This window comes from Dipteris shenzhenensis, chromosome 7, assembly GCF_047967505.1.
Source record: "Dipteris shenzhenensis isolate YYH24624 ecotype China chromosome 7, Dip_SZ_1.0, whole genome shotgun sequence".
Taxonomy (NCBI): domain Eukaryota; kingdom Viridiplantae; phylum Streptophyta; class Polypodiopsida; order Gleicheniales; family Dipteridaceae; genus Dipteris; species Dipteris shenzhenensis.
Window position 1 is genome coordinate 2,181,788 of NC_141602.1, and position 17,836 is coordinate 2,199,623.

Genomic DNA, 17,836 nt, shown 5'->3' on the forward strand with positions numbered 1-17,836 from the left:
ATAGGGCTACATCTTCAGGCTTGCATGCCTCTCTTGGAACCTCCTCTCGCAGTTTCATACCAATCAGTTAGTTGGTTTGCTTCTTTCAAGGCCTCTTGGAGCCTCTTGACATTTTGCCTAACGAGTTCACCATGAGCCCAGTGCTTTAAGCCATTCTAAAAGACAAGAATTTGTCTTTATCATTCATCATGTCCACCTCTAGCATGAGGTTGTTTATGGCTTTATGTACTATCTAACTATGGCGATATGCCTTCCAATGCCTCTTTAGTCTTCCATGCAACATTAAGGTAGACGAACTAATGCTCAAGGCTAGTCTTCATCTTAGCCCATGTAGACATGGTGAAGGATTACCATTTGTGTGCCACATCATATTTGCAATGTCTCCATCACAACTTCGCATCTTTTGGGAGAAAGATGAATGCATGGAACACCCAGTCCTCATCTTTAGTGAGCTTGGCAACTTTTAAAAGTTCCTTTACATCATAGGCCTCTCGATTGCCATTGACAAGCCTCTTCTTGTCATGAGTATAATCACGGGGCTACATCCTCCGGTTTCCATGCCTATCTTGGAACCTCCTCTTCCAATTTCTTACCAATCAATTAGCTGGTTTGCTACTTCCAATGTCTCTTGGAGCATCTGCACATTTGACCTAAATAGGTCATCATGAGCCCAATACTTTGACTTATTCATGAAGGATCAGAATTTGTCTTTATCATTCATGATGCCCAGCTCTACCATGAGAATTGTATTTGCCTCTGTACTCTTTGACAGTTTCAGGATGCCTTGCAGCACCTCTTTAACATTCCATCCAACTTTAAGGCAGAGAAACTAATGCAAAAGGCTAGTCTTCATCTTAGCCCATGTAGACACGGTGAAGGAGTACCATTTGTGGGCCACATCATATTTGTAATATCTCTAGTACAGCTTGGCATCTTTTGTGAGAAAGGTGGATGCATGGGACACCTCGTCCTTATCTTTAGTGAGCTTGGCCGCTTTGAGAAATTCCTTTATATCAAACGTGGGGGTTAAAGGTCACTGTGCCTTTACCCCGGTTATGTACAATACTCAAACACATATATAAAGGAATGAAAAAGAAGATTAGGGTGTTCTGCACCCACCAAAACTTGTGTGGCTCTCTGTCTCTCTCTCTCTCTCCCTCTTCCGTTCTTGCTTCCGTTGAGAGCACTCTCCACTGGTATCAGAGCCCGGGTGATCTAGCTGAGTGTGCGTGAATGCCTGGAAGCTCAGCAGCTCTATGGGAGGAAGGAGAAGCTCTGTGGAAAGCTTTGTGGGTGACTTTACTTGCATCCGAGTGTGCAAAGACCTTGGAGGAACCTTTGGAAAAGTCACTTTGGTTTTGCGAAGTGGTTTTGAGAGCCTGTTAAGTGTTTTCAAAGAAAAAGTCATTTTTTAAGCTTTTCCCTATTCTGTTCGACGACAGAGACTCCGTATTGACTTGTAGAGGCAACTATTGCTTGCTTTTGGTGTCCACTTCACTTCAGGAGCTTGGAAACACCTTCATTCTTGAATCTGGGATCATTTCATTGGATTTCTGACTCATTGTGTCAGTTCCTATGTTTTTCTGTCCGGGTGTTGGAACCCAAGTTTGAAGCAACCATTTACAGATCTGTCAGTTCCGGTGGACTCAGGAGGTTCTAAAACTTCTACGTTGCTCATCATTCGCACTCCGGTGGAGTTTACAAACAGCTCTGTTTTCAAAACGTTTTTCAGTCCATGTGTTGGATCCAATAATTGAGACCACGGTTTTTAAAACCATCTGTCCCATTGCGTTTCGGACGCCCAAAAACCTCTACCTATTAGTTCTTGCGCAATTCAGTGGAGTATTTTCAGAGTTATAGATCTTTGTGTATTTGATTTCGTCTCTTTGTTATGCATTTTTCATTCTAAGGTTTTAAAACCTTAGATTTATACCACATGCTAGTGGATAAGTGTTGACTCCCATTTCTCACTCATCGGTTGGGATTTTGAAGTTCGGCAGAAGAGAGATATTTGCAGATTTTCTTGCTGAGTCCGATTATGCAATGGTGCCCATGTTTTGAGGCATCTTAGGTTTTATTTTCAATAGCGGTCTTTTCCGTGGGACCATGATTTCTTGAGCATACCTTATGCATATTACTCTGGTTGCAGTTTGAGCCATGTTCCCTCATTCGTGGTGTGCATTGGGTTGCAGTGGATGATTTATAGGCCATTTGGATGCATTACGATCCTTATTGGATGCGCTGATAGGCTCAGATTGCCTTGTGGGATGCTATTTTTATGGACACTTTGCACATGGATGCTATATTATGCTGAGGGACAGCTTTGACACATTGCAGTTGATGCATTGATAGTGTTATGCTCTCTTGGATGAGATATTATTGATGCTTATGTCCATGATGGTGTTTATGCTTGAGGCATTTGGCACTTATTGGCATTTTGGATTGCCATTGCAGTTGGCATTTTCTTTTGGGCCAGATTTGCTCATATGGATGCATAGTACATGCACATGAGTCAGCTGCATCTTTTGATGCTTTGAGCTTTGAGTTTTGGTGATATTTCACTCTATTGTGGCATACACATTTGGGTGCACCTAATATTTGGTGTGATTCTCTCTTGCAGGCACTAGCATTTGGGATTTTGCTTTATTTGCATCATGGCAACCTCTTTTATGTCTGAAAAGGAGTTTTTCAACATTAAAAAGTTTGATGGGACAAACTTTTCTTTGTGGAAAGAACAGATAAGGGATGTGCTTATTCAAAAGAAGCAGATTAAACCCTTGGCTGGGATTGAAGCTAAGCCTGCAAATATGTCTGAGGATGATTGGAATGAGTTGTATGCATTAGCAAAGTCTACTATTAGACTTCATCTTGCAGGGTCAGTTTATTTCACAGTAGTAAATGAGTAGACTACGGAAGATTTGTGGAAGAAACTATGTGCCACTTATGAGAAGGAAACTGCGTCTAATAAAGTTTACATCATGAAGAGGTTATTTGAGCTGCAAATGAAGGAAGGAGTCTCCATTGCTTCTCACTTGAATGAATTCAATATTATTTTCAGCCAGCTTCAGGCTCAGAAGATGAATTTTGATGCGGAGACTAAGGCAATATTTCTCTTATGTTCATTGCCATCCTCATGGGATACCTTTCGTACAGCTGTCAGTAACTTTGCACCTGGTGGAGTACTGAAGTTTGATGATGTTGTGGGTAGCTTGTTGGCGGAGGAGATTAGATGAGTCTATGGACGGCATCAAGCAGGATGCAGCCTTAAATGTGCAAAGGGGCAGATCACAGTTCAGGGAGAAGTCCTAAGAAAGAGGGAAGTCTCGTAGCAAATCCAGGGCATGGAACATTGAGTGTTACCACTGTGGCAAGAAGAGCCATATGAAAAAGGATTGCTACAAGCTGAAAAGAGAGCAAAAGGAGAAGAAAAAGAATGCAAATTGGGGTGCAAATCAGAAAGAAGAGAGTCGTGGGGAGGACAAAGGAAAAGTGAAGATCGAGGAGATCAATGCAATCACACATGATAGTGACAATGACCTTCTCTTCATGTCTAGTTTATCTGCAGAGTTGCTTACCACTTCAGATGATGCATATCCCGATGCATGTTGTGACTGCTACTGGTTCATCTCTTTGTCCCATGGCGCTTTCTTTAATTGGGTTTGTAGGACAATATCCATTTGCAGATATACAAAGAAGAGCAAAATGAATGCAAATCATTAGTATGCATGAAGCATGACGGCAAGGGGAAATGCAAAAATCAAAGCAAAGTGAATTCTTAATGAGAGATGGAAGAAAATGTGTAATCATTGTACTTCCATAAGCCTATTTATTACTTAGTCCAAATGGCTTGCATACAAACATCTATGTGTTGCACTCCACACCTGAGAATACCCATGCTATATAAACAATCTTAACACCTAGAACTTTAGATTCTTATATAGATGTCTCTAATTCAATATTCATAGTGGGTGCTACCTACCATACAACGATTCGTCTTTCTTTTGTCAAAAACACAGACGTCTTTGCCTCGCATTGGTTCAGGTTGACAAACTTGTTGGAAAGGTCACCTCCCCATTGGTAAACCCCCATATGAGGAGAGCATGGGGGGGGTGAACCTAGTGTTTAAGAGAAAGCCATATGGGTAGCATCATGCCTGCCATGAGAGTAGGGATCAGACAAGAAAAGAGAGAGGGAGGGGGCTTCCACATGGGCAGCACCTCACAGCCAAGAGAGAAGAAAAGGGGCTACCACATGGGCAGCACATGAGCTGCCATGTGGGCAACACAGTAGCCTGGCAAAGGGTTGATAGAGGCACATCATATATAGGCTAGAATAGACCTCCAAAAGAGGTGCACACGTGAGCAAGCTGGAGGCGCCTGCATGGCAAGCTACCTGGCAAAGAAGATGGCACAGAAGGGCAGGGCAAACCAGAAGGTTAGGTCGGCCACATGGAGGCAAGGTGGAGCATCAAAGGGGGCTATTAGTGGGTAGTGGCATGCCCTATATAGGGCTAGGCCCTTGCCTTGATTAGAGGGCCAAGGCCTTAGAAGAGTGGGCCAAAGGGCCCTGGTTTGAGAGCCCTTAAAGGGCTAGACCCTAGCTGGCTAGTCTGGTTGGCTAGAATGGGCAAGGCTAGTCAATTTTTGTAAGCAGAACTTAGGCCTATAAAAGAAGGGCCTCCAGGCCCTCATAACACATTTTCTCTGGAGCAGCAAAAGACAAGAAACAAGGAGCAGTAGAAGACCTACTCTTGGAGCCTATTTCTGGAGGATCGAGAGAGCAAGAAGAGTTGCAGACTAAGATTGAAGAGCTACCTACCTAGGCTGAGTACAGGCAGTAAGGTAGAGAGAACCATTCTAGACACAAAGTCTACATATGCTCGAGGTGGAGCATGTGGGCTCGAGTCTAGAGATAGCCGGTAGATAGGAGAAGTACCTTGTGGTAAGATCAGAGGACCACACCATTGGTGGGACTCTGGATCTATCTCTTTTGTATTGTGTCCATAGCTTTGGGCATAAATATATTATTTTGGTGGTTTCTATATCTGGTAGGTTCATTGTCTATTAATGAGTCTGCACATCTATGTGATGCACATTAAGTTAAGAAGTTTGTGATTCCACAGCCCACACACTGCGTGAGCTCCTGGGCTATTCTATCAGTCTTCCACTGTGTGTATTCTCTGTTGGTCGAATTCTAACAAGACTTTACCCGAACATATCCTTGGACAGCTTCGACATCGTCCCCATCTGATGGATTGACTCATTGTCAGTTAGTGTAATGGTGCAAGCCTGGGTGACTGTGTTGTCGATCACACACCTCTGAGTCCCTTTGTCATGTAGTGCCACTTTGTCATTTAGCACTGTGATCCTTGGGGTGTCACTTGCGCACGGTCTAGGTAAGATTAATACATAACTACTTGAGGCTCGGGCACTATGTAGACTAGTGGATTTGTGTTGTTCCCTTCCTTACCAAGTCCTTTAAATTGTGAACTCCCTTCTACCTTTGCTAGGAAGATTTGTCATCCTATTACATCCTTTAGTTTATGAGCTTGCCTTTGATCATAGTTGAATACCCAAATTCTTGGCTCGGGGTTTAACACTCTATTGGCCCTCGGGTTAAGGCCAACAGGAGCACAGGTTAAGGCACATAGGATCATGGTTCTAGATTGTTGAGTGCTACCTTACTCGAGGGCGGTGGAAGTAGAGGAACCTTCTAGATCGAGTGTACCATTCACTATTAGAGGTGTAGGTGATTGCGAGCGGTCCAACCAATAACGAGTAGCGGTGTGGTGCACTGAGCGCAATGTCTTTTAGAAGGCGGTTTGCTTAGTAAAAGGCTTTGTAAATAACAAGGAGATAGAGAAGAGTGTTGTGATGAGCACTCTCCCTCTCGCTTGAGCTTGCTAGGTTAGGAAGCTATTTTTGAGTGTTCGTTGCAAGCTGAGGTCACTAAGTATATCAATACAAGATTTCCTTGTCTATTCATCTATGGTGTTGTGCATTCAATATTGTTTTTCCTAAGTAATGTGAACTTGGTTCTCTCATCACCATATGGTTCCCTTCAACAACTATCCCTAAACTTTGAGTATTTAATGTTGGCATTTGTTTTGTCACTTGAGCACACTGCACTAAGGATTACAAGAGCAAGCATCTTCACCAAGCACTACATAGGGTTGGTTGGGATAGCACTGAGCTCCTTAAAGGTGGTCGTGGGTGAGTGAACCAAACCGTCAACAGTTTGGTGATCTTACTGGGGAATAGTCAATTGAATTATGATTGGATAAGTTGATAGCCTGAGAGATCTAGAGAATTGAGGTAGCAAGCCTAGAATTGAGAGGTCATTGAAAGGTCCATGTTGACCAATGATGGAGTGAAACAATTGTTGGGAAGTGTGGACTATTACAACAAGAAATTTCTCCAAGTAACGCCATACGAGTGGCATAGTCAGGGGGTGTGCTTAAGGACAAGCGTGTGGGATACACAAATTATTCAGACAGCTAATCGTATACTTTCTACCGTAATCAATGGCTGACAGCCATTTAAAAGGAAGACAAAGATACACGGCCAGGCGCGAAAAGTTCCTAAGCCAAAGGAATTGGTTACACCCTACCATGAGAACTGGTCTGGCCTCAGAACTGGAGTTCAATGCCCAAAGGAGACTAGCAAATCATCAACTGTCCAACAGGAGCAAAGAGCAAGAGGGGAGAGACGACTCATCCATGCTACCCTAGGGGTGGAAGCTGATTACTATATGCAGAATCAGAAGGATGGAACAATGGTCTTGGGCTAAAGCACCCCAGAAGATTTGCTGTCATGGCAAGTGGATTCTGAGCATTCTTCTACAGAAGAATCAATCGATAGGAAGAGCAGTGTGCATGTGATGGATAAAGATGGTATCAAATACCTAAAGAAGTGAACATGGAGCAGCTTTCCCGAGTTTCCCGCACTATGGATAGAAGTTCTACCCAACCTTTAGACATACAACAATCTGCACCCCTAAGCTTGAAGATAGTATAACACCGATTGTGGGTTGGTCAATAGCGACCTCGTACGCATGAAGGTAGATATGATAGGTGGAGAACAAGTGACTCGGTCCTTCCGAGTAGAAGACCTATCTACCTTGGGTATGGAGCAAGTAGGATGGAACCACCTCTAGAACGGGCAAAGAAGTCCAAGTCCAACACCTATCTACCCTGGGTATGGAGCAAGTAAGATGGAACCGCTTCTAGAACGGGCAAAGAAGTCCAAGTCCAACACCAACATTAAGGTAAAATTTTGGAACTTCAAAGATACTGATGACAAACACCCATGTAGTCATTTGCAAAGTTTCTTGTGAGTTTGCCACATCAATGGTGCCACGATAGACGAGGAATACATGGACTATTTTTTGTGTACTCTGATAAAAACGCTCAGATGATTTAACCAATTTCCAATTGGGTATTTTCCTAATTGGTATACGATGTCTGGAGCATTCCTTTGGAGGTTTAGACGAGAGATTAATGAAGAAGATGTTCGCATAATGCTAAGTGAGGTGAAGCAAAATAAAGGAGAGCCTGTCCAAGACTTTGTGCATACGATGTTAGCTCTTATCAACAATCAATTCAGTATGTACCAGATGATATGTCTATGCAAGCTTGGCTGATCACAAGGTGCCTTAGGTAGACCTACGTAAGCCAGAAATAGTTAATTCAACTAAAACTTATGAAGAGTTGCTGGATCGAGCTATTGCTTTAGAAAAGAGTGAAGGCTTAAAGAGCAAGGCAAAGAAGAAAGATGCTGACAGCGACACTGAGGTGATGCTAGCAAAGAAAGATAAGCTCAAGACCATCGACCAAGCTGAAGAAGGCCTTTAAGGAATTGGGCAAGGAAAATGAGGTAATAATGAGAAATGGTGTAATAAATGTTCTCCAGGTGGACACTTGGAAAATAATGAAAAACTAAGTACTATAATACTTGTACCAAGTTTAGGCATGATGAATCGGAATGTTAGTTCAATGGAAAGAATCACCAGGTGTCAGCGAACCAAATGACAATTGATGTTCAGCCACCGAATGGTAAGCCACCAAGTCCCAAGCAGAAGGATAAAGGTAACAATGGTAAAGAGAAAACAGATCCATCCAAGGTCAAGTGTTTTTGTTGTGGATAAAATCATCTACTTTTTTATTATCCGATTTGGGCTGAACATTTGAAATTTCTCAAAACGAACATGGAAAGGAAAGAAGTGGATCCGGAATGCTAAGTAGTTATAGCCGAGCTACCAGATGTAGTTGATGCCCAAGTGGCTACCAGGTCAAAAAATCACAACTTCCGTAGATACAAATTCCTCAAGTAAAGATATTAATTGGAAAGCTCAAAAAGAGTTTACCACCACTAGAAGAACTACAACGAATTTAAAGGGAAAAGCGCCAGTAGTGGAGATTTTTGAAGAACAATCTCAGCCGTCCATTATCGAGCAAGGAGAATCCTCAAAATCTAAGGCAAGTGCATCAGTGAACAAATATGGAGAGAGGAGAGGAAAAGAGTGGAGATGAGAAGAGAGGGCACAGCTAGAGAGCACACCACAAATGACTAACTTTACACTAGATTTAGTTTAAAATAATGAATATATACAAACTCCTTTAGGATTACGGTTTCCAACCCTTTCCTTTTTAGCACTCTATGTGTTAGTGCTATGCACATATGATAACACATGATGTTGAGATGATTCCTAATACCTTCCCTCAAGATGATGATTATGGAGATGGATTGAGCATTACATTCTATCACACCCCTTTAATGGGAATGTCATTCCTCTGCATCAAACCAAGAGCTTGTCGGTGCATCTCAAAAAGCTCTTTTCTAAGTGGTTTCATAAAGATGTTTGCAATATTTTATTTGCTGTCACAATGTTGCAATGTGATATCACCAAATAACACTCTTTCTCTAATGAAGTGCTCTCTGAAATCCATGTGCTTTGTCCTAGAGTGATAGACTAGATTCTTGGCTAATGCTTGAGTTGATTGATTATCACAGTTTATTGTTGTTCGCTTTGTCTCATCGAAGTAATTTGCTTCTGCCAATAGTGTTCTAAGCCATATATGGTACCCTTCATGTACCTCATGATGCACTTAACTGCCTCCCAATGCCTCTTTCCTGGATTAGCCATATACCGGCTAACAACTCCCACTGCAAATGCAATGTCTGGTCTAGTACCTATCATAGCATACATAAGACTCCCAACTGTTGATGCATAAGGAACCTTGGCCATCATGGCCCTTTCCTCATCTAATTTGGGACTATCTGTATGACTTAGTTTCACATATGGAGGCAATGGGGTACTCATTGCCTTCCCCCCCTCCATATTGAAACGCTGTAATACTTTTGTAACATACTCTTTTTGTGAAAGCCAAAGGAGTTTCCTACTCCGATCACACTTGATGCGCATACCAAGAATATGACCTGCAAGTCCCAAATCCTTCATATCAAAGGCCTCATGCAACTTGGCCTTTAATGCATCTAGCTCATAAGTATTCTTGCTAGCCAATAGGATATCATCCACATATAGTGCAAGGATTATCAGGCTACTATCCTTAGCCCTTTTAGTGTAGAGGCAGTGACCAATTTCACTCCTTCTAAAACCCTGGGACCGAATGAAAGCATCAAACTTCTGATACCATTCTCTAGGCGCTTGCTTACGACCATAGAGACTCTTCTTCAGCTTGCAAACTAAATGCTCTTTTCCCTTTTCTTCAAAGCCTTCCGGCTGCACCATGTAAATTTCCTCATGCAAATCCCCATGCAAGAAAATTGTCTTGACATCCATCTACATAAGCTCCATATCCTCTACTGCCACTAGTCCAAGCATGCATCTAAGTGTGGTCATCTTCACAACCGGAGAGAATATCTCATCAAACTCCACAACCTTCTCTTGCTTGAACCCTTTAGCAACCAAACGGGCCTTGTACCTAGGCACATCATCACCTGTGACCTTCATCTTGTAGACCCATTTACATGGCAATGCTTTCTTTCCATGTGGCAAGGAAAAAAAGTCCCAAGTCTTATTCTTCATAAGTGAACTCATCTCTGATTGCATAGCATACTCCCACTTGCGTTGATCCTCGCACATCATAGACTCTTTGTAGCAAGAAGGCTCCCTGCAATCAGTAAGCATCACATAGTCTACCCCTGGAATAAACTTATCAGGCGGTCTAGACACTCTAGAAGATCTTCTCAAGGGCATTTCAGCTTGCTGTCCCACTTGCATATCAGCCACATTTTGCTCATCATTTCCACCAATAGATGATCCATCATCTACCCTTGATTGTATACCTGTGGGAGTACTTGGTGGTACCATTTCTTGCACATTTGGTGCATGGACAGCTTGCTGTCTATCAACATAGGCAGGTGGATTCACATCCTGAAAGTGATTCTCCTCATTTTTACATCCCTCATGGGTGCCTTATGCATCTTCTTCTCATTGAAGACCACATCATGGCTGCGTATGATCTCTTTGCTTCTGGATCCCAGAGACGATAGCCCATCTCTCCACTTTCACCATAACCCAAAAAGATGCATTTCCTAGACTTAGGATCTAGCTTCTTTCGAAGCTCTTTTGGCACATGTGCATATGCCTCACACCCAAATATACGCAAGTGAGAGTAAGATGGCTTCTTGCCACTCCATGCCTCTTCAGGAATACCACCATCCAAAATCTTACTAGGTGATCAATTGATCACATGCACTGCAGTCTTCATTGCCTCAGCCCAAAAACCACCAGAAAGACTTGCATTGGAAAGCATGCATTGCAACCTTTCTTGAATGGTACAGTTCATCTTTTCTGCAATTGGATTTTGCTCTGGAGTGCGAGGGGATGTGAGCCCCCTCTTAATCCCACGTGTATCACAGAAATGCTGAAAGTCATGAGAGAGATACTCTCCACCATTGTCAGTCCGTAGGCATTTAAGCGTTCTACCTGATTGATTCTCAACCAGCCATTTCTGAAATACCTGGAACACATCACTCTTCTGAGCTATAGCATAAGCCCACACTTTCCTAGTTGCATCATCAATGAATGTCACATAGTATTCAGCCCCGCCTAATGACCGTGTAGGCATGGGACCACATATGTCTGAATGCACCAAATCAAGCTTTTCAAACTCTTTCTTTCCTCTTCTTTTATGGGCTGATTTAGTCTGCTTCCCATAGAGACAGTGCTCACAAAATTCAAAATCACAAAAACTCAAATGCGATACATAACCCAAACGGCATAAGAGTTTCATTCCATTCTGGCTCATGTGCCCCAACCTGCAATGCCACAAAGAAGTGCTTGGCTGCTCAGTTATTGCAACAACATGATCAAAAACCCCTGATACATGTAAGGGATACAAAGTCCCACACTTGGCACCCCTGGCCAAAAGCATAGAGCCCTTCTGAATTTTCCAACTCTGAAAGCCAAAAGTGGTGTGAAAACCAGCATCATCTAGCTAACCCACTGAAATAAGACTCTTGGTCAACTTAGGCACATGTCTCACATGTTTCAAAACAAATGCAGACCCATTTGCAAAAGAAAAGTTTATGTCACCTGCTCCCACTATGTCACATGCATAGTCATTTCCAAGATGCACACAACCTGTCTTTCCACTGTCATAAGTGGAGAACCATTCCCTATGGGGAGTAACATGGAATGAAGCACCAGAATCCAAAATCCAATCCTGGGAATATGCATCATCTGAAGTGGCAAGCAACTCTGTAGATAAACTAGACATGAAGAGAACGTCATTGTGACTATCATGTGTGACTGCATTGATCTCCTCGATCTTCACTTTTCCTTTGTCCTCCCTTGGACTCTCTTCCTTTTGATTTGCACCCCAATTTGCATTCTTTTTCGTATCCTTTTGCTCTCTTTTCAGCTTGTAGCAATCCTTTTTCATATGGCCCTTCTTGCCACAGTGGTAACACTCAATGTTCCGTGCCCTGGATTTGCTACGAGACTTTCCTCTTTCTTGGGACTTCCCCCTGAACTGTGATCTGCCCCTTTGCACATTTAAGGCTGCATCCTACTTGTTGCCATCCATAGACTTCCGTCTAATCTCCTCGACCAACAAGCTACCCACAAGTACTCCACCAGGTGCAGAGTTACTGATAGCTGTACGGAAGGTATTCCATGAGGATGGCAATGAACATAAGAGAAATATTGCCTTAGTCTCCACATCAAAATTCATCTTCTGAGCCTGAAGCTGGCTGAAAATAATATTGAATTCATTCAAGTGAGAAGCAATGGAGACCCCTTCCTTCATCTGCAGCTCAAACAACCTCTTCATGAGGTAAACTTTATTAGAGGCAGTTTCCTTCTCATAAGTGGCACACAGTTTCTTCCACAAATCTTCCGTAGTCTGCTCATTTACTACTGTGAAATTAACTGACTCTGCAATATGAAGTCTAATAGTAGACTTTGCTAATGCATCCAACTCATTCCAATCATCCTCAGACATATTTGCAGGCTTAGCTTCCATCCCTGCCAAGGGTTTAATCTGCTTCTTTTGAATAAGCACATCCCTTATTTGTTCTTTCCACAAAGAAAAGTTTGTCCCATCAAACTTTTTAATGCTGAAAAACTCCTTTTCAGACATGGAAGAGGATGCCATGATGCAAATGAAACAAAATCCCAAATGCTAGTGCCTGCAAGAGAGAATCACACCAAATACCAGGTGCACCCAAATGTGTATGCCACAATAGAGTGAAATATCACCAAAACTCAAAGCTCAAAGCATCAAAATATGCATCTGACTCATGTCCATATACTATGCATCCATATGAGCAAATCTGGCCCAAAAGAAAATGCCAATAAGTGCCAAATGACTCAAGCATAAACACCGTCCATTGGCATATAATATCTCATCCAAGAGAGCATAGCACTATTAGTGCATCACCTGCAATGTGTCAAAGCTATCCCTCAGCATAAAATGGCATCCATGTGCAAAGCATCCATAAAAATAGCATCCCACAAGGCAATTTGGGCCTATCAGCGCATCCAATAAGGACCGCAATGCATCCAAATGGCCTATAAATCATCCACTGCAACCCAATGCACACCACAAATGAGTGCACAACTGCTCAAACTGTAACTAGAGTGATCTGCATAAGGTATGCTCAAGAAATCAGAGTCCCACGGTAATGACCGCTACTGAAATTAGAACCTGAGATGCCTCAAAACATGGGTGCCATTGCATAATCGGACTCAGCAAGAAAATGTGCAAATATCTCTCTTCTGCCAGAACTCCAAAATCCCAACCGATGAGTGAGAAATGGGAGTCAACACTTATCCACTGCCATGTGGCATAAATCTAAGGTTTCAAAACCTTAGAATGAAAAATGCATAACAGAGAGATGAAATCGAATACACAGAGATCTATAACTCTGAAAATCCTCCACCGAATCGCACAAGAACTAACAGTAGGGGTTTTTGGGCATCCGGAACGCAATGGGACAGACGGTTTTGGAAACTGTGTTCTCAATCACTGGGTCCAACACACGGACTGAAAAACGTTTTTGGAAACAAAGCTATTTGTAAACTCCACCAGAGTGCAAATGATGAGCAACATAGAAGTTTTAGGACCTCCTAAGTCCACCGGAACTGACAGATCTACAAATGGTTGCTCTAAACTTGAGTTCCAACTCTCGGGCAAAAAACACAGAAACTGACACAGTGAGTCAGAAATCCAATGAAATGATCCCAGATTCAAGAATGAAGGTGTTTCCAAGCTCCTGAAGTGAAGTGGACACCAAAAGCAAGTAATAGTTGCCTCTACAAGTCAATACGGAGTCTCTGTCATCGAACGGAACAGGGAAAAGCTCAAAAAACGACTTTTTCTTTGAAAACACTTAACAGGCTCTCAAAACCACTTCGCAAAGCCAAAGTAACTTTTCCAAAGGTTCCTCCAAGGTCTCTACACACTCGGATGCAAGTAAAGTCACCCACAAAGCTTCCCACAGAGCTTCTCCTTCCTCCCACAGAGCTGCTGAGCTTCAAGCATTCACGCACGCTCAGCTAGATCACCCAGGCTCTGATACCAGTTGAGAGTGCTCTCAACAGAAGCAAGAATAAAAGAAGGAGAGAGAGAGACAGAGAGCCACACAAGTTTTGGTGGGTGCAGAACACCCTAATCTTCTTTTTCATTCATTTATATATGTGTTTGAGTATTGTACATAACCAGGGTAAAGGCACAGTGACCTTTAACCCCCATAGCCCCCTTGTCCCCTCAAATCAAGGGCTCACAAGTGGGGTAGTGACCTTCTAACAACCCCTCTCAATGTCACAACTGTGGGCCAATCCCCATGCGTTGAATGAGGTGCTCCAACTGCTCCCTGGGAAGCACCTTCATGAAGACATCTGAGATGTTGTCGTTGGTTGGGCAGTATATCAACTCTATGACTTCTTCATCGATGAGTTCTCGAACAAAGTGGTAGTGGACCTCAATGTGCTTCGTCCGTGCATAAAACACAGGGTTGTTGGTGATCACTATGCAACTCTGGTTGTCGCACATAACTGCAGTCGCATCTTCTTGGGCCACATTCATGTCCCCCAAGATCCACCTGAGCCACAATGCTTCACATGCCACTATACAAGTAGCCCTGTACTCCATCTCTATAGATGAAAGGGTGACAGTAGGTTGTTTCTTACTTAGCCATGGCACGGCTCCTCATGAGAGTAAGAAACAATATCCAAAGGTCGATCTCCGTGTATCAAAGTCACCTACCCAATCACTATCACAGAAACCTCCCAACTCTATGCCTTTGGTATAAGTGATGCCGTAGGTGCAGGTACCCTTCAAGTACCTTAGCACTCTCATACATGCATCCCCATGAGCCTTCTTGGGTGTGGCGAAGAACTGACAAAGCAATCCAACTGCGAAGGAAATGTTTGGTCAAGTATTGGTGAGGTAAAGCAAACTCCCCACCAAGCATCAATATAGTGATGAATCAATTGGCTGAGATGGATCACACACACTCAGCTTCAAATTAGTTTCCATGGGAGTCACTATAGCTTTGCAATTTAAGTAGTGAAGTATGCCTAAGTCAGTCATCTCAAACTCCTCCATAAGAAGTCTCTTGACCTGAGCAATCTTCTTCGTATGATCCCCAGTAATGATGAGGTCATCCACATATAGAATCAATACCAGCCGCAAATCCCCCTTTGTGTCGAGATAGAGATTTGCCTTTGATGGACTCCATTGAAGCCCGATCTTCTGAAAGAAAACATCTATCTGCTACTGGTACCAAGCTCTGGGGGCCTGTTTTAACCCGTATAAGGTCTTCTTTAGCTTACAGACTTTTGATGGGGATCCTAGAATCTGAAATCTTGGTGGCTGTGCCACATATACCTCCTCCTCCAGGTTACCATTTAAAAATGCAGACTTGATGTCCATCTAAAAAATAGGCCAACTGTGATGAGCAACCAAGGCAATGACTGTTCGAATAGTCACCATCCTAGCTGTGGGGGCAAAGGTCTCATTGAAGTCAAGTCCTTCTGACTGTGCATAGCCTTTCACCCCACCAATCTTGCTTTGTCCTTGTCTAAGCTCCCATCTGACTTGAACTTAAGCTTGTACACCCATTTAGTCCCAATGACCTTCTGCTTGGTTGGTTTGGGCACTAAATCCTAGGTGTCATTTTTCAAAATGGCATCCATCTCTGCCTTCATGGCTTCTTGCTATTCTTGTATATCCTTCGCTTCCTAGAAGGAACGGGGCTCCGCAAGTTTAGCTACCAAAGCGTACTTCACAGAGGGAGTCTTCATGTTTCTTTGAGACTGTCGCACTCTGAAACTACTCTCAAGTACGTCTGTGACTCGTGAGTCTGCTAACGTCTTCAAATACCATTGAGGTAGCTTCTTCTTAGATGGAGGTACTTTGGATGAAGTTGATTTGGGAGTTGGCTCTGGAATGGCATGCTCCTCCTCCTCCTCGGGGTCTTCAGTCAGCGGCTTCGCCTCACAGATGGTGACTTTGGGTGGGGGTAACGTTGGAAGTTCTGGAACCTCCTCGGCAAGTTGTGGCTCGGTCTCTTCAAAGATCACATCCCTGCTGATAAGGATCTTCTTCTTGTTTGGGTCAAATAGGCGGTAGGCCTTGGACTCTTTGCTATATCCCACAAAGATACAACTCTGGCTATGGGGATCCAGCTTTGTTCACTCATCTTTGTGTACATGCGCAAATGCTTTAGAACTAAAAACCCTCAGTGATGGGCTTCTTACCATAATAAGCTTCGTATGGAGTAAAATCAAAGTTCTATAATTATTGCAAAAATCCCAATCATGACATCTCAGAATGTCACAAATGTCCAAGCTACCCCTAAACATACTCATGAGGCAACAAACATGGCTCATGATGAATAGGAATTTGTTGTGACATGTCAATACCATCTGGAAAAGCATGCTTCAGCCTTATTTATTTTAGATTGAGAGCTTGATTAGTATTTTGACAATGGTGCATCTAAGCACATCACTTCTTGCAAATCTCTCTTTCAATCCTTAGGCACTACTCCACATGGTGGAACTCACTTGTGCCAATAATGCATCCTATCTCATGAAGTGGATTGACTAGGTGTGGTCACTTCTATGTCAAGCGATACAATCACACTTTTGGAAGTGCTTTATGTTCTAGGTATAAAAAAGAATGTAATTTCTATCTCAGCCATCTTCCTAAATGGCTTTAGGGTTCTTTTTTGTGGTTATTTTTGTGCCATATATGACAACTGGTATGATGATTGTAGTGTACTTAGTGGGTCATTTTTCAATGGGTTGTACCATCTTGATGCCTATGAAATACAGCCAGCTTTTGAAGCAAATTTGGCCTCTAAACTTATCATTCAATATTCAAATTTGTGGCATGAGAGATGGGGGTTGGTGAATATTAAAATTCTTATAAAAATGCATTTAAAGGATATGGTTGTAGACCTCCCACCCATGCATGCACGTGCCAAACATGTCTATGAGGGTTGCTTATTGGGCAAAATGCATCGGTTCTCATTTCCCAAGATGGGGCCATTGGTGCATCGAGGAAGTTGCATCTCATGCATAGTGATGTATGCAAGCCGATGCAAACAACATCACTTGGGGGTGACTTATACTTCTCCACTTTTGTGGATGACTTCACCAGATTCACTTGGGCTTATGGCATGAAGGCCAGGTCAGATGTCTTCTCTTGTTTCCAGCACTTTCTTGCCATGTAGTTGTGCTTGACTTTTTTTCTTGCTTCTTTGTATGGAGCTTCTTTCTAAATTCATTTTATGGATTACATTTCATTGAGGGATTTTCTTGGAAGTTTCTTTGAGCCCAATAATGTGTGGTGTGATTTGGAGCTCTATTTTTCAGAGTCATCAAATCCAAACAAGTCTGATAATACACCATATAAACTCCTAAAGTGAGGACTATGGCTGAAGAGGTTTATTGCATCTTGGATCCTAGCAAATTCCTCTAAGTTAAAAGTGATATTGCATTGAGAGGCTCAAAAGTGGGTACTAGTGTTAAGCAGCAAAAAGAAAAGGTATAAAAAATAATAAAAAGAAGAGGGAGATTTGGAGTCAGCTAAGGAATGATGGGGTTAATAAATGACGATGGAAAAAATCTTTGAGGATCACAAGAACCTCATCTAGGTCCATTTTTATGTCATCAAATTCCCCTTGCAATCAAACAATCCTTTGGAGTTATTGGTGTAGGACCACTTGTTGTTCCATATATGGAGGAGTGCCTTGGGACACTAAGGGTTGATATGTCTTCAATTGGCCTTAGACCTTGATGAAGTAATTAAGGTTGCATATCCTTTGTTGGTGAGGATTTTCTTTCCATGGTAGCAACATTT